Raw genomic sequence first — 27980 nt, 5'->3', positions numbered from 1 at the left:
TCACATGAATAAAAGATTTCCCAGCATTGCCAGTAACTTCCCCAAAGAAAGTGACCCTTTGTGGCACATACGATTCAGAATGCCGACCTCTAAAGTATTTTGATAATGAAATATCCGAGACAACAATTTCCACCCAAGACCAACTTAGCTGCAGTCCACATGCCAAAAATAACAACAAACTGTCAGTGCATATGTTTTGAGAAACTACTTCATGTTAGAAGTCAGATTTTCCTCATCATAGAAACATGCAGTCCAAAACATTTGAGAGACAATTTATTTCCTGAAACTTTTCAAACAGATTGTGTTTTCTAATAACATTGTGGTTCTGTTAATTCCACCTCACAGGAATGGTCTGTTCGTTCACCAGTGCGGCATTTCCTTTTCCCCGTGCCAGCATTAACAATCTGAGGAAACAGCAAAAATATCAATTGTGCATTGAGTTGTTGTGATACAAAAATTAACCGAACAATTCAGATTTTATGGACAGACCGTGACTGCTCGCCATAGATGAGCGGTCCATCCCAACCATTATGGTCTATTAATGCAATAAATTAACGTTATGGAATCATTTCATCAAAAGGAAGGCCTTCAGTGCCTTAAATTAGAGCAGTCATGTTGATTGCTTTCCATAGCTATTAAAGTACAGGGACTGAGTGCCATCACCCTCATTTTGTGCTCACATCTATGAATAGTTGACACATTTATTTGCCAGTCACTACAAATGCTACAAAAGCATTAATATGATCATGTTCAGGAGTTTTCAAGCAGCTGTATTGCTATGTTTGCTGCAGCTATTTCCATTTAGAAGATTTTTACTTCTTTTTTAGCGAAGATCAAATTTGCAGAATGCAACAATTTCCAGTAATATGTTACTGATGCCATCAGTCGATTCTCGTTCTAATTAGAAATCCCCCAGAGAATTTAATGAGGGTTGAACATCTTTTTAGCCAACACATCTGAGCTAAGATTTCCTCTCCTGCAGGAAATGACTGGAGTGTAATCTTTGTCTACATATCAAAATAACAGAAGATTGCATCACCAACAGGCCATCGATCAACAATGTCAGTCTTTTGTGCTGGAACACCCTCCCTACAAGCGTTGTAGGCCCATCTGCACTAGATGGACTGCAGCAGTTCAAGATGGTAGTTTAACACAACCTTCTCAAAGGCTTCTAAGGATGACCAGTTAACTGCTGACACACACCAATATCCTTAACTGAATAAAAGGAAATGCTTAACATCGTTAATATGTCAACGAAGCACATAATTCACAACAAATATAAACTTTTTCTCAAAACACAAAAATCGTACAAAAGAGTCTAGAAATTGAATTACAGACAAACAGAGATTTGATTCCACTGACAGGTATCTGCACAATAAGAGCAGTGGCACGTTCATAGCAACTTAATCCATCAAACTCATTAAGATTGTGACAGTGAGTTATGGCATCTAATGAGAAACCCAGCAACAACTGGGTCACAGATGGAGAACTAATGTAACCAACTGAGAGGCTTAGGCGAATCCCCAATGAGCATCGAAGTGACTGGGGAGAAAAGGGCAAGTAATGGAAGTCAGGAACTGTGGTTTTCAGGTGAATCTGGGAGGTGTACCCTTGCTCCCATCGCTACATAACAGAAAGTACCAAGCTTAAAATCTGACATAGTAATAACTGCCGTTGCTGGAGTCAGAGATAACACAGTTTGGAGCTAGAGGAAGTCAGCAGGTCAGGTAGCATGAGAGGAGCAGGAAAATTAACGTCTCTGTTTGGGACCCTACTTCAGAAATCTGAAGAAGGTTCCCGACCCAAAACGTCAGCTATCTCCCCCCATCCATATAAAGGACTATTTCCATCTAGAAGGACAATGAGAGCATGGGAACACTCCTACCTGCTAGTTCTCCTGCCACACACTCACCATCCAGACGTGGGAATATATTGCCATTCCTTCATTGCTGTTGGGCCAAAATCTTGGAATTCCCAATTAGCATTATATGTCTCCTTACAACATGTGGACCACAACAGTTCAATAAGGCAGCTCACAGCCACCTTCTCAAGCGCAACCATGGGTCGGTAATAATGCCCACATTCCATGAGTAAATTAAAAATTAACATTTAATGTCAACAATAAATGGCAATATTCCATTTGCCTTCCAAGCCACTTGCTGTATGTGCATACCTACTTTTGTAATTTATGTACCAAGGGAACCCAGATTCAACTGTATAGCAAAGTCTAGAGTTTTTGTCTAGTTAAGTAATTTATTGTTTTGCTATTCTTCCTGCCAAAGTGCATAAATTCACATTTTCACATATTCTTATCTATCGGCCAATTTTCACCTGCTTACTTATCCTTTCGTAGACCAGGTATCTGCTCCCTACATTTTGCTGTCCAAGTGGTTTGCAGGTGGTGGTATTCCCATTCATCTGCTATCCTCGTCTTTCTAGATAGAATGGTTATGGATTAGAAGATGCTGCTTAAGAAGCATTGAAGACTTCCTGCGGTGAATTTTGTAGATGGTACACATTGCTACCACTGAGGATTGATAGTAGAAGGTGTGGATCCTTGTGGATATGGCGCCAAACAAGTGGGCTGCTTTGCCCTGGATGGTGCCAAGCTTCTTGAATGTTGTTGGAGCTGCACCCATCCAGGAAAGTAGGATGCATTCTACACATTCTTGACCTGTGCGATGTAAATGGTGAACAGACTTTGGATAGTCAAGAGGTGAGTTACTCACATTATTATTGCTAGCCCTTCACTTGCTCTTCTAGTCATAGTATTTATATGGCTAATTCAGTTCCCCTTCTAGTCCATGGAAGTTCCCAGGATGTTGATAGTGGGGGATTCAGTGACGATATGTTAAGGGGTAATAGTTATATTCTCATGTTTTTGGAAATGGTCATTGCCTGCCACTTGCGTGGCATAAATGTTACTTGTCAGTTGGTCTTATCCTGGGCTTACTACACTTCAGTATCCGTGAATACTACTTTAGAATCCGTGAATTTGTGAATAGTACTGAACATTGCTCAATCACGAACAACCATCCCACTTCTGGCCTTATGATGGAGGTAAGATCATTGATGAAGTGGCTAACAATGGTTGAAGAAGATAGCGTAGAGGGATTGAGATAATTGAGGGAGATTCTCCACAGATTGTGCCACAGATGATCACAGATTGTTGTAGATGAGAAAGTGCTGGAGATAAGTGGTGTATTGACATTCACAACTGCCAAAGCTACAGAGATTGGCACTTCCCAGCCAGCTGTTGACACTGTTAAATGTTGCTGACCTACGAACCCTGAAATATCCAATCTTATTAACTTGATTTCAACATTGAATAAAATGGGATCTTTAACATAGGCTACGTTGTAACATGCTTGTATCAGTGATAATGGGAACTGCAGATGCTGGAGAATCCAAGATAATAAAATATGAGGCTGGATGAACACAGCAGGCCAAGCAGCATCTCAGGAGCACAAAAGCTGACGTTTCGGGCCTAGAACCTTCATCAGAGAGGGGGATGGGGTGAGGGTTCTGGAATAAATAGGGAGAGAGGGGGAGGCGGACCGAAGATGGAGAGAAAAGAAGACAGATGGAGAGGAGAGTATAGGTGGGGAGGTAGGGAGGGGATAGGTCAGTCCAGGGAAGACGGACAGGTCAAGGAGGTGGGATGAGGTTATTAGGTAGATGGGGGTGCGGCTTGGGCTGGGAGGAAGGGATGGGTGAGAGGAAGAACAGGTTAGGGAGGCAGAGACAGGTTGGACTGGTTTTGGGATGCAGTGGGTGGAGGGGGTGGTGGGTCCAACGCATCATCCTCCGACATTTCCACCATCTGCAATCCAACCCCACTACCAAAGACAGTTTTCCCTCCCCACCCTTTTACGCGCTTTCCAGAGGGACCACTCTCTCTGTGGCTCCCTTGTCCGCTCCACACTCCACTCCAGCCCCACCACCCCGAGCACTTATCCCTACAACCGAAGCAAGTGCCACAACTACCCCTGTACCTCACCCCTCGTCCCCATTCCAGGCCTTAGGAAGACGTTTCACATCAAACAGTTATTCACCTGCACATCTGATAACGTGATATACTGTATCAGCTGTTCCTGTTGTGGCTTCCTCTACATCGGGGAAACCAAGCGGAGGCTTGGAGACCGCTTTGCAGAACATCTACGCTTGGTCCGCACTAAACAACTGCACCTCCCAGTCGCAAACCATTTCAACTCTCCCCTCCACTCCTCGGATGACATGTCCATCCTGGGCCTCCTGCATTGCTATGATGATCCCACCCAAAAGATGCAGGAACAGCATCTAAAATTTCGCTTGGGAACCCTGTAGCCCAAGGGTATCAATGTGGACTTCACAAGCTTCAAAATCTCCCCTCCCCCGACTATATCCCAAAACCAGCCTCGCTCGTCCCCGCCTCCCTAACCATTCTTCCCACCTCAAGCCCCACCCCCATCCCTTACCCACTAACCTCATCCCGCCCCCAACCCCCAGACCCGTCTGCCTCCCTGCACTGACCTATCCTCCCCCCCCCCCCCCCCCCAACTGCCCACTTACTTTCACATTTACTGGCTCCATTCCCACTTCTTTGATCTGTCTGCCTCCTCTCCACTTATCTTCTCCTTTATCCATCGTCTATCCGCCTCCCCCCTCTCCCTATTTATTTCCGAATCCCCTTCCCCTCCCCCCTTTCTGAAGAAAGGGTCTCGACCCGAAATGTCAAACTTTCCCACTCCTCTGATGCTACTTGGCCTGCTGTGTTCATCCAGCTTCACACCGTGTTATCTCATGAGCACAGTGTGTTTTTGTGCATATTTGCAAGTCTGTGTTTCATGTCTGTGAGTGTACATATTCAAATTGGCTTTCCTGTGTTTTTCTGTGTATTAGTATTTCTAATTGTTTCTTGGCACTCTTAGAATACATGTAGAACTTGCCATTTCCTTGGGCAGTTAACTCATTATTGGAATGGGTTGGCTGGCTTTTGAGTTGTGAGTCTACAAGTTCTGGAGCACTTCGGCGGCTTGCTGATGGATATACTTGCAGCCTCCAGCTGTTTCTCTCCAGGTCACTGTAAATATTGACATAATCCACTTTGGACTTGAGGATCTCTTTCTTTCTCTCCGGTTTGTTTCTTAGCATCAAAGTGAAGTTGGTGCACTTTATTTTTGCCTATCGTGCAGCATTGGAATTTTCCTGCTCATCTTGAGGTCCTCTGTTTATGATTGCAAAGCTTTGTTACAGACTGTTGGTTCCTGCTTGTGCAGGCGTGGTACCATTCAGGCTGACTGAAGCTTCAATAGTCTTAAATTTGTTTTGCAGCTCTGAGACCTCTTCCGTGCATGTGATTGAAGATTTATTTCTACCATTTTTGATATCCTGGCTCTGAAGTAGCTTCACAGACTGTAAAAATATTTGAAGTTTCACATTTTTTAAATGATTAATTGAACTAACAAAAGGTTACTTTTGTGTTTCCCAGCATGCTCTGTTATCTACCCTGGAAGAAGCTTTAGTTCTTCCGATCTTTGTGAAAAGATTGATTTTCTTCAGAAGAGAGAGAGAGCTGAGTTTTTAGGAACATGAACCTTAAGGGAATGTCTGAAGTTTTGTATTTGAGTAAATGAATGATTTATTTGCTGGATCCAATGTATCGTCTGGTGGCTTCCTTGGTGTGTCCTTTCCTGCTGTTTCCAGCTTTTGTTTTGAAAATGAAAAGGATGGACTGCTTCAGTCTCTAGCAATGTTAGATTTGGACTGCCTAAGCATCTTCCAAATGAAGAATGTCTGAAACCACACAAGTAGGTCTGTCCAATAACGTATCAACATTAGGGATTACTTGAAAGCTCTCTAGCATTCTCTTTTCTATTGGAGCAAAATGTAGCACGCATCTTACTCTTTACTCTGAAAGAATTAATATACCCTCTCCTGTAGCTAATCTGAAATTAGTTCTATCATTTGCAGTGATATCTGCCCACCAGAATTCATCTTGTAAGTCTATCACATCACCTAAGAAGAATATGTCTTATTCCTCTTGGTCTTGAGTGGCATTTGATTCTCTAATTATCATAGTTTAAAATGTTCAGCCTTTAAACTTTCAAACTGCAGATTCAAATCGCTTATTGCCGTGAAAAAGCTCCAACTTATGATACGCATAGCATTGTTATTGACATGGCTTTCCCACCACAATGAGGACAAGAAGCAACGGCAGGAGCAGCGCTATCTTTTCATTGTTGTTGTTCCTTTCCAACTCATTAGTAACATTCTGATTAATGAACTGAACTGAGCCAGAACCAGTGGTTGGACTCCAGAGGTATTGCCCTCCTTCTCGGACAGAAACCTTGTTTCCCTTGTAGAGCTCATCCTGTCTAGCACACTTTTAGTCATGCAAAAATTCTGCTGGAGTTTCATTCTGTAACTCCACCACAATACAGTCCCTTTTAGACTCTTCTGAATTTTCTAAACTGTCAATCATCTGTGAGGTGGTATAAATCACTTGTGAGAGAGTCAATGTTTTCTCCCAACCCTTGCAGACATTGATTAAACTTTGCATGGTCTATGATGGGGTTTCTTCTTGAGCTGAAACAAGTCAAACATTTTATTTATAATGTTGTAGTTTCTTTCAATATACACTCACAAGAATAGCATTGACATTAACACTGCTGCTGACTCCATACCCGGTCCTTGTCTGGCTTCTTGACTGATATGTTTGATTGTCACAGGTACTGGAGTACAGTGAAAAGCTTTGTTTAGGAAGAGTACAAGTAGACGATAGTAAACAAGAATGTACAGATCATAGGGTGTAAAAAAACAGAGGCAAACAGATTACGTCACACAAGGTGTGTGCTAGGCAAGATCAACATGAGCAAGATCAGTGGCCTTTGCATTTTGTTCATTTTGCATCTCGTAATTTTGTTTAGGCCTTGCCATGGGCAGTAGGAGTCTGTTTGGTAGGTTTGCGCCTCTAACTTGGTCCAGTACTGCCTCTTGGCCTCCCTGGTGGATTTGAGGAGGTCATATCTGTATCGGCCTGGGTCACCTGACTTGAATGCTGCACGTCTGGTCTTAGTAGTGTGGATTTCCTGGTTCATTAAAGGTTTATAATTGGGGAACACTCAGATTGACTTCTTTGGTTCACACTCCACCATGCATTGCTAATGAAGTCCGTGATGGTGGTGACATACTCGCCTAAGTTTTCTGTTCAAAACTTGAATATGGTCCAGCCCACTGAGTCTAAGCAGTCCCAGAGACTGTCTTCTGCTGCCTCAGACCAGCACTGTACTTTGTTTCATGAAGAATTCTAGTATTTCAGCTTCTGTTTGTAAGCTGGTTGGAGGAACACAGCGCTGTGATCAGATTTTCCAAAGCGTGGGCAGGTAATGGAGTGATAGGCATCTTTGACGGTTGTACGGCAGTGATCCAGAATGTTCAGTCCCTTGGTGAGGCAGATGTGTTGGTGACATTTTGGCAACACCTGCTTGAGGTTGGCTTGGTTGAAGTTGCTGGCCACAATGAATAGGGACTCGGGGAATTTTGTCTCTGGTGTGTTTGTGGCAATGTAAATCATTTCTAGGGCATTCTTCACATCTGCATGAGGTGGTATGTAGACTGCTATCAGGATTGCGGCAGTGAACTCTCACAGTAGACAGTAGGGACAGAATTTTACTGTTAGGCATTCTAGGCCCGGGGAGCAATGGCTTGCCATGGTCACTAGGTCCAAACACCAGGAGGTGTTGATCAGGAAACATGCCCCAACGCCCCTCGCCTTACCTGAGGGTGCCGTGGGGTATTTGGAGAAGCCATCAGCTTGTAGCACACAGTCAGGAAGACTGGGAGTCTCTGTGAAGTAGAGCACACAACAGTCCCTCCATTTCCTCTGGAGGGTAAGTCTAGATCTGAGTTCATCCATTTTGTTTTCAATAGTCTGGATGTTTGCCGGAAGAATGCTGGAGAGGGGTCAGGATCTTGAAACTGTGTTGTTGCAACCTTCCCTTCGGGCCAGTGCATTTTCCCTATTTCTTTGCAGGCTTCCTGCATCTGGACGATCCCAGAAGTTGGTGGTGTGGGTCTACTGTGAGGCTGCTGTAGTGTGATATCTGCTAAACCATTGGCATCAGTTTACATCGTGAGTAGACTGGAGAGGGCCTTCTGTGCTTTGTAGGAGATTAAGTCAAAGGCCTTATCTATCTTTAAGGTGTTTGTAGGAGTTCTTTGAGAAGGTGACCAAACAGGTAGATGAGAGTAAACTGGTTGATGTGGTGTATATGGATTTCAGCAAGGTGTTCGATAAGGTTACCCACAATAGGCTATTGTACAAAATGAGGAGGAATGGAATTGTGGGAGACATTGTTGGATCGGAAATTGGCTTGCTGAAAGAAGACAGAGGGTGGTAGTTAATGGGAAATGTTCATCCTGGAGAGCAGTGGCTAGTGGTGTACCGCAAGGGTCGGTGTTGGGTCCACTGCTGTTTGTCATTTTTATAAATGACCTGGATGAGGGCGTAGAAGGATGGGTTAGTAAATTTGCAGACGACACTAAGGTCAGTGGAGTTGTGGATAGTGATGAAGGATACTATAGGTTGCAGAGAGACATAGATAAGCTGCAGAGCTGGGCTGAGAGGTGGCAAATGGAGTTTAATGCAGACAAGTGTGAGGTGATGCACTTTGGTAGGAGTAACCGGAAGGCAAAGTACTTGGGCTAATTGTAAGATCCTCAGTAGTGTAGATGAGCAGAGAGATCTCGGTGTCCATGTACACAGATCCTTGAAAGTTGCCACCCAGGTTGACAGGGCTGTTAAGAAGGCAGACAGTGTTTTAGCTTTTATTAATAGAGGGATCGAGTTCCGGAACCAAGAGGTGATGTTGCAACTGTACAAAACTCTCTGGTGCAGCCGCACTTGGAATATTGTGTACAGTTCTGGTCACCGCATTATAAGAAGGATGTAGAAGCTTTGGAAAGGGTGCAGAGGAGATTTACTAGGATGTTGCCTGGTATGGAGGGAAGGTCTTACAAGGAAAGGCTGAGGGACTTGAGGCTGTTTTCATTAGAGAGAAGAAGGTTGAGAGGTGATTTAATTGAAACATATAAAATAATCAGAGGGTTAGATAGGGTGGATAGGGAGAGCCTTTTTCCTAGGATGGTGACAGTGAGCACGAGGGGGCATAGCTTTAAATTGAGGGGTGAAAGATATAGGACATATGTCAGAGGTAGTTTCTTTACTCAGAGAGTAGTAAGGGAATGGAATGCTTTGCCTGCAACGGTAGTAGATTCGCCAACTTTAGGTACATTGAAGTCGTCATTGGATAAGCATATGGACGTACATGGAATAGTGTAGGTTATTGGGCTTTAGATCGGTATGACAGGTCGGCACAACATCGAGGGCTTAAGGGCCTGTACTGTGCTGTAATGTTCTATGTCCTATGTTCTATTATTTGTTATATAGACAAACAATCTTTCCTGTCCTTTCCGTAGTGTTGCCTGGATGTTTTCTCCTAGCGTTTTTCTTTTACTATGGTCTTGTAATTTATGGAGACTCAATACTTTTTGAAGTTGATCTACTTTCACTTGTTGCTTTCTGTGTATGGAGCACTAAGCCTTCTTCCTTGCTTTCTGCAACTTCTGAGTGCACTTTCCAGTTATAGGCTCAAACAGCATGGAAACAGACCCTTTGGTCCAACTCATTCATGCCAACCAAGTTTCCCAAACTGAACTAGTCACATTTGGCTGCACTTGACCCTTATCCTTCTCAATCTTTCCTATTTATCTGCCTGACCAATGTCTTTTAAATATTGTAACTGTACCTACATCTACCATTTCCTCTAGTTCATTCCACATTCAAACCACTCTCTGTGTGAAAACATTGCCCCTCTCATTGTGATTCTATGCTTAGGTATGCCTCAAATGCCTTCATCACTGCCTCCACCACCCATGATCTTTACTTCAGGAATTTGCCCCACTTCTGGGTTTGGATCAACGTACTGCCTTTCTGTTTTACCATCTCCCACATCACTACAAGCTTTTGCTGCCATCCTCCAATTCTGTGGGTCTGGTTACCATTGCCATCATGTAGTTTTATGGGATCTTTGCTCTTCTGAGTGAACTGCAACTAGGTTTATTGAACAAAATTATATACAGATGATGGTAATAGGGAACTTGACAACTACGCACCCAGGCTGTATTCCTGTTTTTATCTGATGTGGTCCCTTCCCCACACGCTCATTCACAGTATCCAGAGTAAACATACAATTCCCTTTACTGTACAGGAGTTAGAGCTGCTGGACAGTCACCTTCCCTTGGGAAAGCCCCCCACATCTTGATCTGTCAAAGCACTTGTCAGGCCAGCAGTCTCTTCTCTCGAGGTCACCGGCTCTGAGCCAGATGCCCCACCTGCCAAGAGCCACCGATCAATCCAAGACAGGCATGTCTGGTGATTAGCAGACCCACATGAGAGACATTTAAGGGGCTCAATAGGAGGACAACAGGTTGGCTCTCAGTGCAATCAAACAGCATGCTCTACGAGTTATTTGTTATAGGCAGATTATTAACCATATTCAACAAGCTCGTGCTTGCAAAATTTAAAACAAAATGAAGGTTGGCACTGCTGCCTCAGGGAGCCAGGAACCCAGGTTCAATTCTAACCTCAGGCACCTGTCTATACGAACTTTGCAAGTTCTCCCTGTGTCTGTGTGGGTTTCTGCTGGGTGCTCTGGTTTCCTCCCACAGTCCCAAAGATGTGCAGGTTAGTTAGACTGGCCAAGCTAAATTGCTCATTGTGTCCAGGGAAGTGCAGGCTAGGTGAATTGGTCATGGGAAATGCAGGGTTACAGGAATCGGTGGGAGTGGGGATGGAGGATCAGTGCAGACTCAGTGCACTGAATGGCCTCTTTCCTAACAGTAGGGATTCTATAATTTAATGATTTTAACCCTGAAATGTGTTAGATCTGATTCCATAACCAGGCATCATTTGTTGAGCAAAACTGAGTATACCGATAGCTTCATGGGCAATCAAAAATATTCAGTCGAGCTTATAATATGGCTCATTTAAGTTTATTAGAAGTGATGTACATTTGATTTGATTTCATTTCATTATCGTCATATATACTGAGATACAGTGAAAAGTATTACTTTGTATGCTAACCAAACAAACATCAGGGTAACAGAACAGAATGCAGAATATAGTGTTAAGCTACAGAGAAAATGTACAAAAAGACTGACTTTAAAAAAAAATGACAAATCCATTCGGAGGCCTGATAACAGTGAGGAAAAACTATTCTTGAATCTGTTGGAGCACGTTTTCAAACTTGTATATCTTCTACCCAATGGAAGAAAGTGAAAGAGAGTACAACTAGGGTGGGAGAGGTCTTTGAATATGTTGGTTGTTTTCCCGAGGCAGTGAGAAGTGCAGAAGGAGTCAGTAGAATAAGGGCTGGTTTTCGTGATGGACTGGGCTGCGTCCACAACTCTCTGTAATTGCTTGAGGTCTTGGGCGAGGCACTAAGCTGGATAGGGTGCTTTCTATGGTGCATCTATGAAAATTGTTAAAAGTCAATGTGGGAAAGCCAAATTTTTTAGCCTTCTGAGGAAGTGGAAGTGTTGGTGTGCCTTCTTAACTTTAACTTCACATGCATAGAGCAGGACAAATTGTTGATAAACATCATTCACAGGAACCTGACATTCTCAACTACCTCCACCTAAGCACCATTGATCCAAACAGGATCATGTACTCCACCCCACTTCCTGAATTTCATGATCACCTCTTTCATTTTGCTGATATTGAAGGAGAGATTGTTGTCTATATCTTGCCACTAAGCTGTCTATCTCTTTCCAGTACTCTGTCTTATCATTATTTGAGATCCAACCCACTACAGTGGTGTCGTCAGCAAACTTATAAATGGACTTAAAGCACAATTTGCCCACACAGGAGTATAGCAAGGGGCTGAGTACACAGCCTTACAAGTCACTGGTGTTGGGGATTATTGTAGAGGAGGTGTTGTCACTTATCGTTGTTAATTGAAGCCCTTGGGTCAGGAAGTCAAGGACCCAGTTGCAGAGTGGGGAGCTGCGTCCTAGGTCTCCGAGTTTAGAGGTTAAGTTCGTTTCTAAGTCTGGTGCTGAACACAAAGCTAAAGTAAATAAACAGGTGTCCTTGTTCTCCAGATGTTCCAGGGTTGAGTGTAGGACCAGGGAGATGGGGTCTGCCATGGACCTATTATGACGGTAGGCAAATTGTAGCGGATTAAAGCAATCTGGGAGGCTGGAAATGATATGTGCCAAAATGAAATTCTTGAAGCACTTCATAACTTATTATTCATGGGACTTAGTTGTTGCAGGGTGGCCAGTGTTTATTGCACATCCCTAGTTGCCCTTGAGACGATGTTGGTGAGCTGCCTTTTTGAACCACTGCAGTCTACCTGCTGTGGGATGACCCACAATGCCATTAGGGAGGGAATTCCAGAATTTTGACCCAGCGATAGTGAAGGAATAGCGATATACTTCAAGTCGGAATGATGAGTGGCTTGGAGGAGAACTTGAAGGTGGTGGTGTTCCTTATATCTGCTGCCCTTGTCCTTCTGAATGGAAGTGGTCGCGAGTTTGGAAGGTGCTGTCTGAGGATCTTTGGTGAATTTCTGCAGAGCATCTTGTTGATATTACACACTGTTACTACTGAGCATTAGTGGTGGATGCTTGTGGATGTAGTGCCAATCAAATGGGCTGCTTTCTCCAGAATAGTGCGGACCTTCTTGAATGTTGCTGGAGCTGTGCTCATACAGGCAAGTGGGGAGTATTCCATCACACTCCTGACTGTGCCTTGTAGATGGTGGACAGGCATTGGTGAGTCATGAGATCAGTTACTCACTGCAGTATTCCTACCCTTTGACTGCTCTCATAGCCATTGTGTTTATGTGGTGAGCCTAGTTGAATTTCTGGTCAATGATAACTCCCAGGATGCTGATAGTGGGAGATCCAGTAATGGTAACACCATTGAATGTTGAGGGGCATGTTGTCAGACTGTCTCTTATCGGTGATAAGCATAGCCTGACACTTATGTGGCTTGAATGTTACTTGCTACTTGTCAGCACGAGCCTGGATATTGTCCAGGTCTTGCAATGTATTATGGGCTGCTTCAGTGTCTGAGGAGTCATGACTGATGCTGAACATTGTGCAATCATTAGCGAACATCTCCACTTCTGACCTTCTGCTGAGGGAAGGTCATTGATGAAGCAGCTGAAGATGGATTATCATGAATAAATTACAGGATTGGAAAAGCCTCAGTTTAGATAAACAAAATACAAATTAGATCGGACACTATATCTAGCCATAGAGTAACTGGGACGTGCACTGGGTGGTATCAGGTTACTTGCTATAGAACAAACACAGAAATTCCTGGAGAAACTCAGCAGACTGCATGAAGAGATAGCAAAGTTAACATTTCAAGTCCAATGATCCTTGTTCAGAATGCACTTGCTTTCGAGCTGGTTGGCAACATGGTTTGGACTGAAGTTCTATTGCCTGGCTTGTTTTCATACTTTTAAGAATCAGTGCAAAAATTGATGTTGGATGCTACACATGAAATAACATCAAAGTAAAAGCATTTACATCATGCATGTTAATTGAAAACATATGCCAATGCGTAAGGCCTATTAATTTGCAGATTGTGCAAGAGAGGTTTTTATGTTTTCAGACTATTAACTTTGATTTGCCAGTTTGATTTTCCGAGCTGACCTGGAAAATTTCATCAGAGCTTCTCAACCAGTGAATCAAGTGTGTTTGCAGTTTATTTATCACTGACAGTCAAAACAATTGAATGTTCAGAAGGACTCATTACCTGGCAACTGGTGTTGTAAAGAAAGGAAGGAAAAGGTTCTCCTTCCCATTGATTTGCTAAAAACATAAATTTGCATAAAATAATACATCTGACTACGTTAAAGTGCCATCACCAGTTTCCCTTTGTTATTGACGATGACTTCTTTAGGCTTTTGTAGAGTCTACTGCTATATGTTCTCGTATGGCCCTGGAGTTTGGTTTCCACAATGCAGTAAGGATGAACTGTCGGATTCTATGGGAGCTGCCCAGTCATTCAGGCTTGCTTTAGTCTTTAGTTCACTTGTTTATGTCGTTTGAAGGAGGGAGCTTCACTCTATGGGACACTACCAAGGCTGTTGATTCTCTCTTTTCTCCGATCCATTGCGGCCATGCTTTATTTTGCTAAGGTTCATCTTCAAGGATTCATTGAACTTTAATCTTGGCCATCCTGTAAGAGGTGTCCAAGTTAAACCATGAATACATGTCTACCCTGGGGAATTTATTATTAATCATATATTCTACATGTCCACTCTATTTGAGCTGAGCCTTGATGATGGCTGATTCAATTCTGCTTTCAAAGTTTCTCGTTTTTGGGTATTCTGTCCTCCCATTTAATATGCTTGAGGTCTGATGTGGAATTTGTCCAACTGCTTCATATGTGTGGAGGAGGCAGCCAATGCCTCAAGGCTATGTAAGAAGGTAGTCAGTCGCTCACAGCTTTATATTCAGAGTTTGTTGATGATCAAGGAGTATCTCTATTAAGCTGATAGTTAGCCTATAGTCATTGGCTGCTGATGATAAATGTCCATGATTCAAGAAGGGCATGTTCTGACAGTTCCCCTACTTGTTGCTGGTGTGGAGACCTTTTAAAGGTACTAAAAATAAAGAGTGTTTAAAGATAAAAATTAGTGTGTTACCTCTGCATAAAAAAATCACAACACTGAGCAACTGGACACAATGACTATTCACATCTGATTTTTGAAGTCCTTGACCTCAGAAAGGGTCACAATGGTTCGACTGGATAGAGGAAAGAGAGAGTACGTGCAAAAATGTGTCTCCTCATAGAGAAACTGTGCCCCATTCTCTGATGCATCTTGGGACATTATCCTTTGGTAGCTACACACTAGGGGAAAAAGATCAGCCTTAGAAACAAAGTGGGCGTGATTGTCAGTGCTCAAGAAATCAGTAGCAGGAATGAAATAGAAATCTTATCAACTGCGGGAATGCTTTGTGATGGAATGAGGGAATGTAAGGCTCCATAGCCTCAGATTCACTGAAATGCATGTGTTTCATTCTGCTACAGATATTTCTGGCAGCTAAATAAACAGCTGTGGGGACCCCTGTCTCATCAACTTCTGCCTCTTCCTGTTACTGCCCCTTGTGCCCCTGCTCCAAAGAAGTACACATTCATCAGCTTCCTTCCTCTTTCACTGCAATTTTCTCTTACTGTGTACGTTAAACAGATCATTACCATTCTCAACCTGTTCAGGTACTTGAACCTCATCTTCAATAATCTAATGGCTTACTCTTTGACTGCTATTGTTCTCATGAAGCTCCAGTTATATATTTCCAGTTGCAGATGCCCTAATCACAAATGTGATTGACTGCATCCTTAAAGTGTAGGCCTTGGCTCCAAGGAGCCACTCTGTGTGCACCAGATTACAATGATTTCAGAGGCACTATTCTCTCTTTCACAGAATGACAGCATTCATGCGCCCCCAACACTGACACCCCACCAGAGATCTTGCATTTCAGCCAGCCCTACATTCTGTCATTCATGCCAAGGTGATGAAATCAAGTCCTTAAGGTTCATCCTGCAAGATTATTGTCATTCTCCGCCATTGAAAATCAGCAGCAGTCATGCTGCAACCACTAAGGTAGCACTGCATTACAGAAGTAGGCAACAAATTCTCAAAACAGGAGCCAACAAGATGCACGAAAGTGATAGTTCATTTCCATTTACAAACGTGGATGCTTGTCCAGATCAAGACATTATTGAAAGATTATTGTTGAGGGCTTTTATTGTAGAATTCGGGCAAGAAATCTTCATGCATCCCAGGTGAATGATGTGGGGATTAGTGGAACCATGTGGCAATAGAAATTGGCCTTCTTTTTCTTTAGTCTTCCATCGGTCTGGAGTCACATGTAGACTAGATGGCAGATTTGTTGAAGGATGTTAGTGAACCTGATGGGTTTTGAGTGACAATCAATGATAATTCCATGGTCATCGTTACTAATATTGGCTTTCCATTTCTGATTTATTAATTTAATTTAAATTCCACCACTTGCCTGGTGAGATTTGAAAGCATGTCTCCAAAACATTAGCCTGGACCTCTGAATTTGTTAGTATAGTGGCTTTACCAAAACATCATCATCTTCCAATAACCTACAGAAAGTGGAGCCTTATTACATATTATCAAACAACTGACATGAAACAAAAAAGACATGAGATGGCTCTTCTCTGTCTCCATATATTCCTTATTTTCCTTTTTCTCTTCTTTCTCTTCCTTTTCTTCCTCTAAAAGTGGCCTCTAGCTTTTTGGTTGTGCTCCCATGATATGGAGGGCATAGCAGGCTGCCATCAACCTGGATATCCATCTAGCATGTAGTGAAGGTCTTCCCCCTTCAGTTTGCTCCAAGCAGTCTTCTGGCACACATACAGTCTTCCTCACATTGTCTCTGGTAGTGAGATTGCTATTATTATAACCTCATTGAGCTCATGCAGTTGGGTGGCAGAGAAGATTTATCAGCCACCTTTAAGGAAAGGAACTTTTATTTTAACGAGAGTTAAAAAAGAGTTTAACAAAAGACTCACTTTCTACTTCTCCATGGAGTCTTGAAGACAAAGGGAATGTTAATAAATGCATCATGTCAGCTGAGGACAGTGATTTACACTGACATAATGCACATTGATGTGATGTTAGCCCTTGTGTCTTCTATGCCTCTCCCCGTTGACCTGTGGGGTCCAGCAGGGTCATGTGCATACACTTAATGGTGCTCTGCAGCCATAGAAAATTCTACTGTTCTCCACAAATCCTCATGCCAACACATCCAGTTTAAGAAAGTACTTACCTCTATTGCCAAGTGGGCCTTCTGTCATTTCCAGGAAGCATCATTAAATGGCAAATGAGATGTTCAATATGTTGCTTTCCCTAGCCTGGAAAGATATGAATGTATGAAATTCAACACGTGAGGACCACTTCTTTGTTTTTTGTTTTCTTCATTTTGGCTTGTTGTGCGTGCGTGCGTGCGTGTGTGCGTGCGTGCGTGCGTGTGTGCGTGTGTGTGTGTGTGTGTGTGTGTGTGTGTGTGTGTGTGTGTGCGCGTGTGTGCGTGTGTGCTTGTGTGCGTGTGTGCACGTGTGTGCGTGTGTGCGTGCGCGTGTGTGCATGTGCGCGTGTGTGCATGTGTGCGTGTGTGTGTGCGCGTGTGCGTGTATGCGTGTGTGTGTGTGCGTGTGTGTGTGCGTGTGCGTGTGTGCGTGCGTGCATGCGTGCGTGTGTGCATGTGTGTGTGTGCCTGTGTGTGTGTGTGTGTGTGTGTGTGTGTGTGTGTGTGTGTGTGTGTCTGTGTGTGTGTGTGTGTGTGTGTGTGTGTGTGTGTGTGTGTGTGTGTGTGTGTGTGTGTGTGTGTGTGTAGAACAAACTTTTCCCCTATTAGAATGAATTGTCCGGGCTAGGAATCATCTGTGTCACAGGTGCTCTCTGATTGGCTCCTGGGCATGTGGATAGAGGCAGTTGCTTCCAAAATATACCCAAATACTTTCACAAATGTGTCCACAGCGGAAGTAAGCCAAAAATGCCTTGTTTGCAATTTGGAAACCTGTCCCTTTAAATAGTACCCTTGGGAAGTTCCATCCATTCAGCTGAGAATGACTGGCACATGCAGCCATGGACATTAATTGGCCTTGTGTTAAATCAGTCAGATTTGAAAGTCATTACAGCCATTAAAGCCAACACAGGCTTGTACTGCCCTCGCAGCCTATCATGCATGGGGTACTGCACAGAACATGCCAGGAGTGTCTGGCAGCACATTTCATCCTATTGGACCTCAGTTTGACAGCCTTTGTAAACAGAAGCTAAGCTCAGTGAATGATTTGGTTCCAGTTGAGTACAGTGTTCAGTTTTGGAAATCAAAATTGAAGCAAGGCACAAAAGCTTTATAAAGGCTACAAGAATTGATAAATGTTTCCAGGATTGGTGACTTAGAATTATGTGGATAAAATGGTGAAGATTGTATTTTTCTGAGTATAGTGGTAGTGAAGAAGTGATTTGGTAGAGATGTTTGACTTCATAAAGTGTTTTGCCAAAATGAATAAAGAGAAACTGTTTCCAATATCTAAGGGCCAGTAACCAGAAGGCACAAGTTTCAACTGATTGTAATCAGAGAAGACATGAGGAAAACATTTCCATATTTGGTTACTAAGACTTGAATGCAGTGATTGATAGGATGGAAGGTACTGATTCTACAACTCGTTTCAAAGGTGAATTGAGGTATCATTCGAAGGGAAAACTATTGCCAGGTAATGGAAAAAATTTGCAGCTCTTTGAAAGTGTCTGTGCATACCCAATGGGCTGATGGCCTCTTATGTGCTGTACTATTTTAATTTGCTATGATTCTCCAAACACAACAATGGAAACAAGAATGAGTAAAACTAGGAATCCATGCTTTCGAAATGACAACTTTGACTTTTTTACACTTTTTCACGCTAATGTTTACTTTCTTGGCATTACTGAATCATTTCTGCAAGGCAAATCATCACCCCTTAACCTCCACATAATGACCTACAAGAAAACACTTGCATTTATACAGCAGTCTCTCAAAGTGCTTTTGTGATAATTAAGGACTATCTGAACTATAGCCGGTCTTTAATACAAGACATGCAGGAGTCAATGTGTGTACAGCGATGCCACATGAACAGTGTTGAGATAATGGCTTTATCACCTCTTCTTGTGACATTAACTGAAGTTTGACCAGAGCACCAGGAAGGGCTTCCTTGCTCCTTTTCCATGTTTTGTCACTTAATTTACGCCCAACTAAAAGCACAGTTCTGGGGATGTATGCATTTGATGTGGAGTAAGGTTGAGGGGAATTAATAGGGTCAGTGGGTGGGCGATACCAGCCTCATCATTGGAAGTTATTGGATTACTGGCAGTGTAGTGAGTAGTTTGTATGCATACAGTTAGAAGCAGCAAAGGCCAGATATGATGGGATGTAGGTCCCACTCAGGAGAATAAAATAACAATCAGTTAGGACCTGTCCATATCCACAGCAAGGTTGCAAAGGAGGAACCATTCTGCTGGCACATGAAGACTTTGGATTACCAATTCTGGTTTCATATGGGGTTGACATGAGCAGCTAGTTTCTCAGACTTAAATCATACCATCACTCAGATTTGTGGTTAGGTCACATCAGTTGGAGGAGGTGAAGCTACTGTTTGAATTTGTAGCCCATTGCATTTTACCATAGGAACAGCAGTACCAGAGATTCTACTTCCACAGGAAGCCATTCATGTACCACACCATAAAGCTTTCAGAAAAAATATTGAGCAGAATTTAGATCTTGAGGTGGAGACAGGTTCAAAATCACATGTCCCAGTGACTTCTCACTAGTGGTTTCACATGTCCTAGTGATTTCTCACTGCTGGCTTCACTTTCAGGATATTGCTGCCCTCCAGCCTATCTTCAGGGAGATAGTTTGAGAGACTGATATACACCCATCAGCAGCAGGTAACCAATTAAATTGAGTAAGTCCCAAGACATGGCATTCTGCACAAAGTGTATGGATACCATGGGGCCTCAGATGCTCACATTACCTCCCCACCCCAGTTGAACAGCCCATCTGATTGGACAAGGTACCTAGAGGCAACCTTTTATATAACACATCTCTGCTTTTCTGACCTGGAATTCAGCCCAGCAGTGGGGATCTGTTGTCACAGGAAACATGGAACAGAGAACTGCTTTGTGCCCTTGGCTCAAACATATGTTCCTCACAAATATAGCTCCCATGAGGGAGTGCTGAGCCAAGGAATTATCTTTATTAAGAAAAGATTGCCTTTTATCCAGACCAAAGATCTCTGAATAAATACGTGGTAGAGGGGGACTTGGCTACTGCTGCAAGAAGATGTATTTTTGCAAAGCCTTTCATCATGAAATTGTCAGCACATTTCAGAAGAATACTAATTCACGTGGAAAACTGACATTTATACTACGCAAGAGGAGCATATTGACTTGTTAACAATTTGACTCTGATTTGGAGAGGTGTTGTCATGAGAAGTGCACCTTTTTATGGTTAACTGTCAGGCTTCGTTTCAGTTTAACCAGGCCGGTTGACTCTGATTGGTTAGAGTATTGCCCTGAAAAATGTCTCAGTGATTGGCTGTCACCTATTTTATTGAGATAAAACAGGTGCAGTGTGTGTACACATGCTTTCTGTCTGTGAAGGTCAGACCCCTGTATATTAATCTATTTAGCTTCCATTTACACACAAGCGCATCATACTGTGAGCCTGACTGACAATCCTGAATTGATTGTCAGTATAATTGTTTGTAGACTCAAGACTATTGAGTAAATGTCGCCCTATTGCAGAATCATACCCAGTGTTAGACACTGTATTGCAAGTTTCATAAGTATGAACTGGTTGGATATAGTCAGTACCTTCCTTGTCAGGAACAGCAAAAGATATGTGCTGTTATGATGTGTGCAAAATGAAAAGCTTCAACAAAGTGTGACTCTTTGCAACAAAGCTTGAATTAAGGATTGTCAGTCAATAATTTTCAGAGGCACAATAAAACAGTTTAAACACACAAACAAATAACTAGCAGGTATTCAACACTCATGATCTAATGCTTTGACCATGGATAATTTAATTCACACCTGGAACTAAACTTGTGGTTGCAGGATATTCATTTACATTTTCACTGACCTCATTCTGTGATTTGTGTCTGCTTGCATAGATCCAATCCTCTAAGTAACTGTTCAGTTCCAAACAAAAAATGCATGGTTTTAAGTCTGACCATTATGCCACATAAATATCTGCCTTATACATTTTAAAACAATTTCTCATGTGCAGGATCCCAAGTCTAGGCAGATAATAATGTGTGATAATTGTTTTAATTATACTTTGTTTTCGTATTAATCAGCTCCAGTGTCCTGCCAGCAGCAGTCTGGGGATTAAGTCACAAATCCTGCCTGTACTATCAAATCCAATTATGTGAAAAGCTTGTTTGTGATTTGGAGAATGGTGAGATTTTCAATTCCAATCAAGAAAGGAAGTAGTTTATAAAAAATTGCTATGTTAAGAAGTGAAGTATGTCATGACAATTTCATAATTTGAAGGATACAGCTGAACAAATGACAAATCAGCCATTAATATCACAATATCTTCAAGAAGTGAGGGCGCAGGCTAGTGCACTCCCCAGTGTGGTCTGTTAGATTATACCCATCCTGGTTACAGCTGAATGTCGTGGATTTGGAGGTTTAGTGATTCTGAGTATCTGTGAACATCGGTTTTTGCTTTCCGTTTTGGGTGTTTTGCAATTTTGTATTTTAATTTTTTTAATAGGGTGAATTCAAGGGCAAAATGGCAGCCAAAGGCAAATTCAGTAAAACAAGACAGTGAAACTGTGCTTTTGTTTTCAACAAAAATGAGGCTTGAGGAAACACTACAAGGCACATTTATGATAAATGATAACTCGTAATTATTTACATAATCCATTGATGCCATTTTTATGAGGCTTAAGTTCCTAAGGAAATTGGTTTTTACTGATACATGACTAAATTTGAAAAAAAAACACTAGGGATCATCAGTAAAAGTTAAAAACAATTAGATTTTAAAGGTCTTCAGTGGTTCAGAAATGACTAACGCAAATATGTAAGATCAGAGCAAAGGGAACTGGGAAAACAAATCTCTCTGTACTTTTAAATTTACAATCTTTGTAAAGCCACTCCTGGCTAACATCTTAAAATGAAAATTTACAAGTGATGCCAGTAATTCCAGATGAATTATTTGCAAAATGACTTCTAGATCAAATTAATTTACATTGTTATATGCCACCCACTCCAAAATTGAAAATCCTATTGATGCTTCAATTATCAATACATTTTTTCCCAACTGTTACCTTGTGTTTGCATATTACTCACTATTCAGAATTTATTAATGTACACATTGAGATTTGCCAAATATTATTAGCTCACATACAGGAGCAAAATACAAATTAGTGGCAATAACATTCTGATGGACATGAACATCAATTAGGTATCATGATGTAACTTAGCAATACTTGGCTGATGTGATAAAGAAGTTTAAAATTTGCAATATTAAATTTCTTCTGATGGAATGAATGCCCACATTTACTGTGATAAACTTTCAAGACCAGCTAAATCAGTGTGGAAGTAGGCCATTTGCCAACTGAGTCAACACTGACCCTGCTGCCTACACCCATCTCTTTACCCTATCCCTGTAATCTTATATTTCACGTGGCTAATCCACCAAGCTTTCACATTCCTGGACGCAATGGGCAATTTTGCACAGCCAATGCACCTAACCTGCACATCTTTGGACTGTGGCAAGAAACCAGAGCACCTAAAGGAAACCCACACAGACATGGGGAGAATTTGCAAACTCCACAGTTACCCAAGGGTAGAATTGAACGTGGGCCCCTGGTGCTGTGAGGCAGCAGTGCTAACCCCTGTAACACCATGCTGTAAGCAACATGTATGCTGCTCAGAGATAATGGGAACTGCAGATGCTGAAGAATCCAAGATAGCAAAGTGTGAAGCTGGATGAACACAGCAGGCCAAGCAGCATCTTAGGAGCACAAAAGCTGACGTTTCAGGCCTAGACCCTTCATCAGAGATGGCTTGCTGTGTTCATCCAGCTCTACACCTTGTATTCTTTTTCTTCCACTGGGCAGTTTAGATAAAAAATGACCCCTGTAGTATGTCACATGGATCGTGAATTTCTGAGGATGTATAAAATTATGGCACAATGAGAGAAGCCAGAAATTTTTGTTTTCATTCACTTATGGGACATGGGCATCACTGGCTAAGTAGCATTTATTGCCCATCCCTAATTGCCCAGAGGGCAGTTAAGCGTCAACCACACTGTGGTGGGTCTGGAATCTCATGTAGATCAGATCAGGTAAGGATGGCAGATTTCCTTCCCTAAAGGACATTAGTGAACCAGATGGATTTTTTCCAAAAATTGATACGAGTTTCATTGTCATCATCAGATTCTTAAATCCAGATTATTATTGAATTTAAATTCCACCATCTGTCATAGAGGGATTTTAACCCTAATGCTCCTAATTTAGCCTATTATGAACGTTTCATTTAAAGAATAAACTGAAACAGATCGATATGCTGTAAATAATAGCCATTCTTATTAGGTCTTTGGACCTGTCATCCAGTAAGGAATCAATGACCATCAAATATTTTCAGACACAGTTGCCTTCCTGCCCCAGTTCGCGTGGAAACATGGCAAAGCCCCAGGCATTTCCTGCATCCTTTCTAAAAGGAATAAACTCTATTTATCTTTGACAAAGTGAATGATGGCCACTGGCAGAAGAAAAGCATTTCCTGTTTTTCTTTTTGGTTGGACCAGGATAACAGCAGTTAGGCAAAGTGCAGTCTGAAGACTAAGCAGAAACAGGCAAATGAAAAAGTTCTCTAGGCACAAGTCACATGGGCCTGTTGCAAGCCCCACAGAAATTGTGTTCCTTCACGGTTCCTTTTTTTTGTGGCTTTGCATGATCTGCATTGGAACAGAAGTGGGTGCCTCTCTATTCCAAAGTCAATGTGCTAATGAGGATGCAGGGAACTGGGGGTGACAAGATAAACTGGTAGAAGATTGAAAAGCAATAGGAAATAATTCTGCATAAAATTTGCCGCTGATGCTTTTTTTTATAAGCTGAATAACCTCTGAAGTAATGAAAGACAAAAAGCGTTTCATTCAACTATTACCTCAAGTTGATTTTCAAACATGTCAATTGATGTGGTGGAAATTGTGGTTTTCAGTGCAGTACTGTCATTGTCATTGTTTTGTCTGGTCACATGTATGAAAAAGTAATTCTGATTCTTTGCCACATCAATGTGAAAATATAGAACCTGCACATTGTGCCCTGTAACAGCAACACAGCTGTCAATAATCCCTGATCTGTGCAGACGAAAACAATTCTTTAGCAAAAAAAACTCCCAACATTGGCAGAATATAAATCAAGAATATTTTTCATAAGATATGAAACATCTCTTTGGTGACAAAGGCAAACCTGTTATAGTTACAGCAAAGAACTTCTTGATCCTAACATCTAGTTGACAATGCTAATCAGTTACCATATATTTAGATCATTGACTATGTCTTTCCAAAGCAATACTAACTTTTACTTCTTCAGAATTTTGAAAGAATCAATGCAGCAAAGTTACAATCTATTTCAGTGCCAGTTCTCAATAAATAATTTACAGAACAGGCGAAAATCAATCATTTATTTGTAATTAGATGGCCACTATTATTGAAACACTTTAATATTTCAAGAAAAAATTGGACCAATAAAATTTGTTTTTATGTTTTGCCCCTTTGTGAGTTGATTTGTGCAGAGTCTGCTAATATTTATGAGGTATGGGGAGGTATTTTTCTGCTGGGTCCAAAAGTTCAACAAGAAAGCTCATACTTGTATATCCTTTCATATTTTATTCCTTTTCACACCACCATCACAGGAATGCTTCAGACCTGAAAAGATCGTCTTTAGTCTAGGTGAAAGACACTGAATTCAAAAATAAAATACAGTTTACTCGATCCCGTGATTTGACTGATTACTTTTTTCATGAAATGCTTTTGTATCTCTCCTTTAAATGACTGAGGTTATTAGTCTCCTGGGCATCCATTCCAAACATTTATTATGCTCTAAGAGAAACAGCTCTCTGAGTAATCTTTCCCTATCTGGAAGTTCATCTTCTGCATATCATTGTCATTCTGAAGGCAAAATAAACCCTGTTAACATCTTTAAAGGTCTGAATACTCCACCAAGATCTGCTCTCAAACTTCTCATCAAGAAAGCAACCCAGCAGTGATAAATTAACCATTGGTCACGCATAAAAGATACAATGATTAATTGGATGCCAATTAACTTCAGAAGGGAAAATCAGAGGAAGTGTATGATCTCCACTAATTCAATGCTGTCTTTTTATACCATCAGCCAAAATTAATACAACCCTTAACTTCTGTGGCTTCTCCTTGTTGTCCAGGTTCCTCAACGTTTCCAGAAACACTTCTTATATACAACTTATTATGCCACTACAGCTTCTAAATTAAGTGAATGAGTGCACTGCATTCCATCAATATCACATTCTGTGATTTTTGTTCTATTCTCTAAGATCTACCTACTTTATTGACCGATACAACACACCAGACAGATGTTTCCTCAAACTCTCTATTAATGACCCGTGTCATTATTTAGTTATATCCTGAGAATTAACACTAGTCATTGGTCACATGACAAGAGGGCAAAGGGTCTAGTAGGTAGGTAGCTAGACAGGAAGGTAGACACTGCAATTAGATCAACAATGCTCTTATCAAATGGGGAACTCAAGGTGGCAAATGGCATGGTCATTTTCCAATTTTTCTGCTTGTATTTAAGACTAAGCATCCCATTCAGGTAGAGTTTGGCTCAGTGACAACATTCTTGCAGTTGTGTCAGATGTTTGTTGATTCATTTTCCACCCAGAGATTCACAGAAATTAAGAGGGATTTTGCAATAACCAAGACAGAAAGAAAGGAAATACTAGACGAACTAACAAAACTTAAGTTGGATTTGTGTTGAAGCCTCTGTTCTTAACCATACACATAAGTTGTTTAAACTCAGGAATTAGAAGGATGGTGTTGATATTTGGAAAGGATACCAAATGTGAGGTGGAGGACAGAGAAAATTATACTGACAACCGAATCAACACATATGAAAGCATAAACAGGAAATAGCAAAATATTTCAGGGAAGTTGGAAATCAGAAATAAAACCAAAAACTGTTGGAATACCTGGAGACAGAAACATAGGGCTAAAGCTTACTTGCCTCGGATAATCCAGAGTTGCATCTGGTCTTTTGGAGTTGTTGTTTGCTGCGAGAGGGCTTGCATGTTTTCTTGCTATATATTACCAAGCTGGCCTCCTCCATTAACTAGTCGAGCAGGCTCCCTCTAACTCAGATGGCAAACCAGAGAGTACACTAAGATGCAGTGTTGCAGAGAGGAAGAAACAAATTTATTGAGGACACTTTGGCAGCTCAAGCTCGTGCATGACTCTCAGTTTATGTATAAATGTTTGGCCTTAACCTTATATGTTGCTAATGATCTCTCTGTGTAGTACCATCCAGCATCACATCATGGCCACAGTTGAGACTTAATGGATAGCACCCTCTGGAAACAGGGCAAGCAAAGTATATACATGGCCTTGGCCATACTGACAACTCCGGCTTTCCCCATCCAACATCCAGAATATTCCAGTCCCTTTGTGTGCAAAAGTTTACCTGTCAATGAAATAACCAGCAGTGACTTTGGCATTAGATGCTCAACATACACCAACAACCTACTCCATCATAGATTCCCTACAGTGTGGAAACAGGCCCTTCGGTCCAACAAGTTCACACTGACCCTTGGAGCATCCCACCCCGACCCATCCCCCTATAACCCAGCCAATCCACACATCCCTGAACACTACAGACAATTTAGCATGGCCAACCCACTTAGCCTGCACATCTGTGGATTGTTGTAGGATACTCACACAGACACAGGGAGAAAATGCAAACTCCACACAGACAGTCACCTGAGGGTGGAATCAAACCTGGGTCTCTGGTGCTGGGAAGCAGCAGTGCTGACCACTAAACCACAGTGCCAGCCTGTTTCCAATGTTAGACTAATCCTGTTGTACTTGTAAATGTTTGCTGTATCCGTTTGGACCATCCATGATCCTTTGTTAAGAAAGGACCTGCAACTCTTCATATTATCTGGCGTCATCTCTGACGTGACTGTTTTGGTGATATTATGTTCACTGGGTGCTAGATTCTTTAATCTAGATCTTTAATCTCAGCCTTCATCTGAGACAACAACCAAGCTCGTGAATCTTCTAGAAGAAAAGCAAAACACTGCAAATGCTGGAATTCTAAAATAAAAACAAAATGGTGGAAAAAAAACTCAGCAGATTAAGCAACAGATCTATTATGCATGTAATACACAGAACACCTGCCCGAACTGTTCTTTTCCTGCCTTGTATTTTGGAGTGAAACTGTAAAGTAGAAGCCTCAAGAATAACCCTTGCAGCCTTGCTAGTGCTCTGCACAGCTTTTACTTGTAGATTTGCACCATGTGTGACTGTGAACTTTCTCCCAGAGAGATTTCCAAGATGACAGCAGAGTAGGACTCCTGAACTGGAACTCATCCATTCCATCCATTTCTTTTCTACTTCTCTCCCTCTTTATGCATTTTATTTTTTTCTTTTTCTTTTTGCCTCCTACCCTCAGGTGGCATCGGCAATGCCCAGGATGAAAGCCAGCATGGGCTCAGACTCCTGGCACTCCCAGCCTCAAGGTGAAGTCCAACGTGATCTCGGTTGGAAGGACTGTTTTTTCTGAACTCTTATTTCTCTATTTTTCTCATTTATTGCTGGATGTTCTAATTTGTTTCATTTTCTAACTTTTTCTCTAAGAACTTCTACTTAAGAATCTGTACCCAGGTACCTTCCTGCCCAAGATGGTGCTGTGAGTTGCAACTTGTAAACATCCCATTGCACTCAAGTGAGTGCATGTGACAGTAAAGCTAATTATAATTCCTATATGGCTTAAATGTCTCATATCCACACACAATAGCAAAATCTCTCTTTCTGTGATGGTATATCTGCCCCTAGCTGAAGTTTTGGTCTTCCATCTTCCAACTGGGCTCCTGCCAGTCTATTTCTACAAACATCTAGTCACAGAATGACAGATTCTCTTGGTTTTGTATGACAGATGTTTATGTTGTTGAACATTACTTGCATGAGTTGTTGAAACTTCTTTCATGTCATTTTGACCAGAGGTATTCAACATCTTTTCTCATCAATTATTGTGGGTTTGCTGTAAGTTTCAATATGAGAGCCATGAAAAAACTCATACATTGCATTGAGTCAAGAGAAGTTCTCAAATCTGTCCAGTATTTTGACCCTTTCATCTC

The 27980-nt window shown here is 41.7% G+C and overlaps 1 long non-coding RNA gene across 1 annotated transcript; it reads right to left on the bottom strand.

The window, feature by feature from the left end:
- Positions 1–320: 320 nt before the first annotated feature.
- LOC125450948 (uncharacterized) lies at positions 321–20835 on the bottom strand. Its single transcript, XR_007247186.2, has 3 exons — positions 20716–20835; positions 16864–16948; positions 321–404 (listed from the first exon to the last, which is right to left on the bottom strand). It is a non-coding gene; the product is annotated as an uncharacterized LOC125450948 (long non-coding RNA).
- Positions 20836–27980: the final 7145 nt, after the last annotated feature.

Source organism: Stegostoma tigrinum, chromosome 1 (genome assembly GCF_030684315.1).
Source record: "Stegostoma tigrinum isolate sSteTig4 chromosome 1, sSteTig4.hap1, whole genome shotgun sequence".
Taxonomy (NCBI): Eukaryota; Metazoa; Chordata; class Chondrichthyes; order Orectolobiformes; family Stegostomatidae; genus Stegostoma; species Stegostoma tigrinum.
The sequence above is the reverse complement of the archived record's forward strand: the minus strand, read 5'-3'. Positions and strand labels throughout refer to the sequence as shown.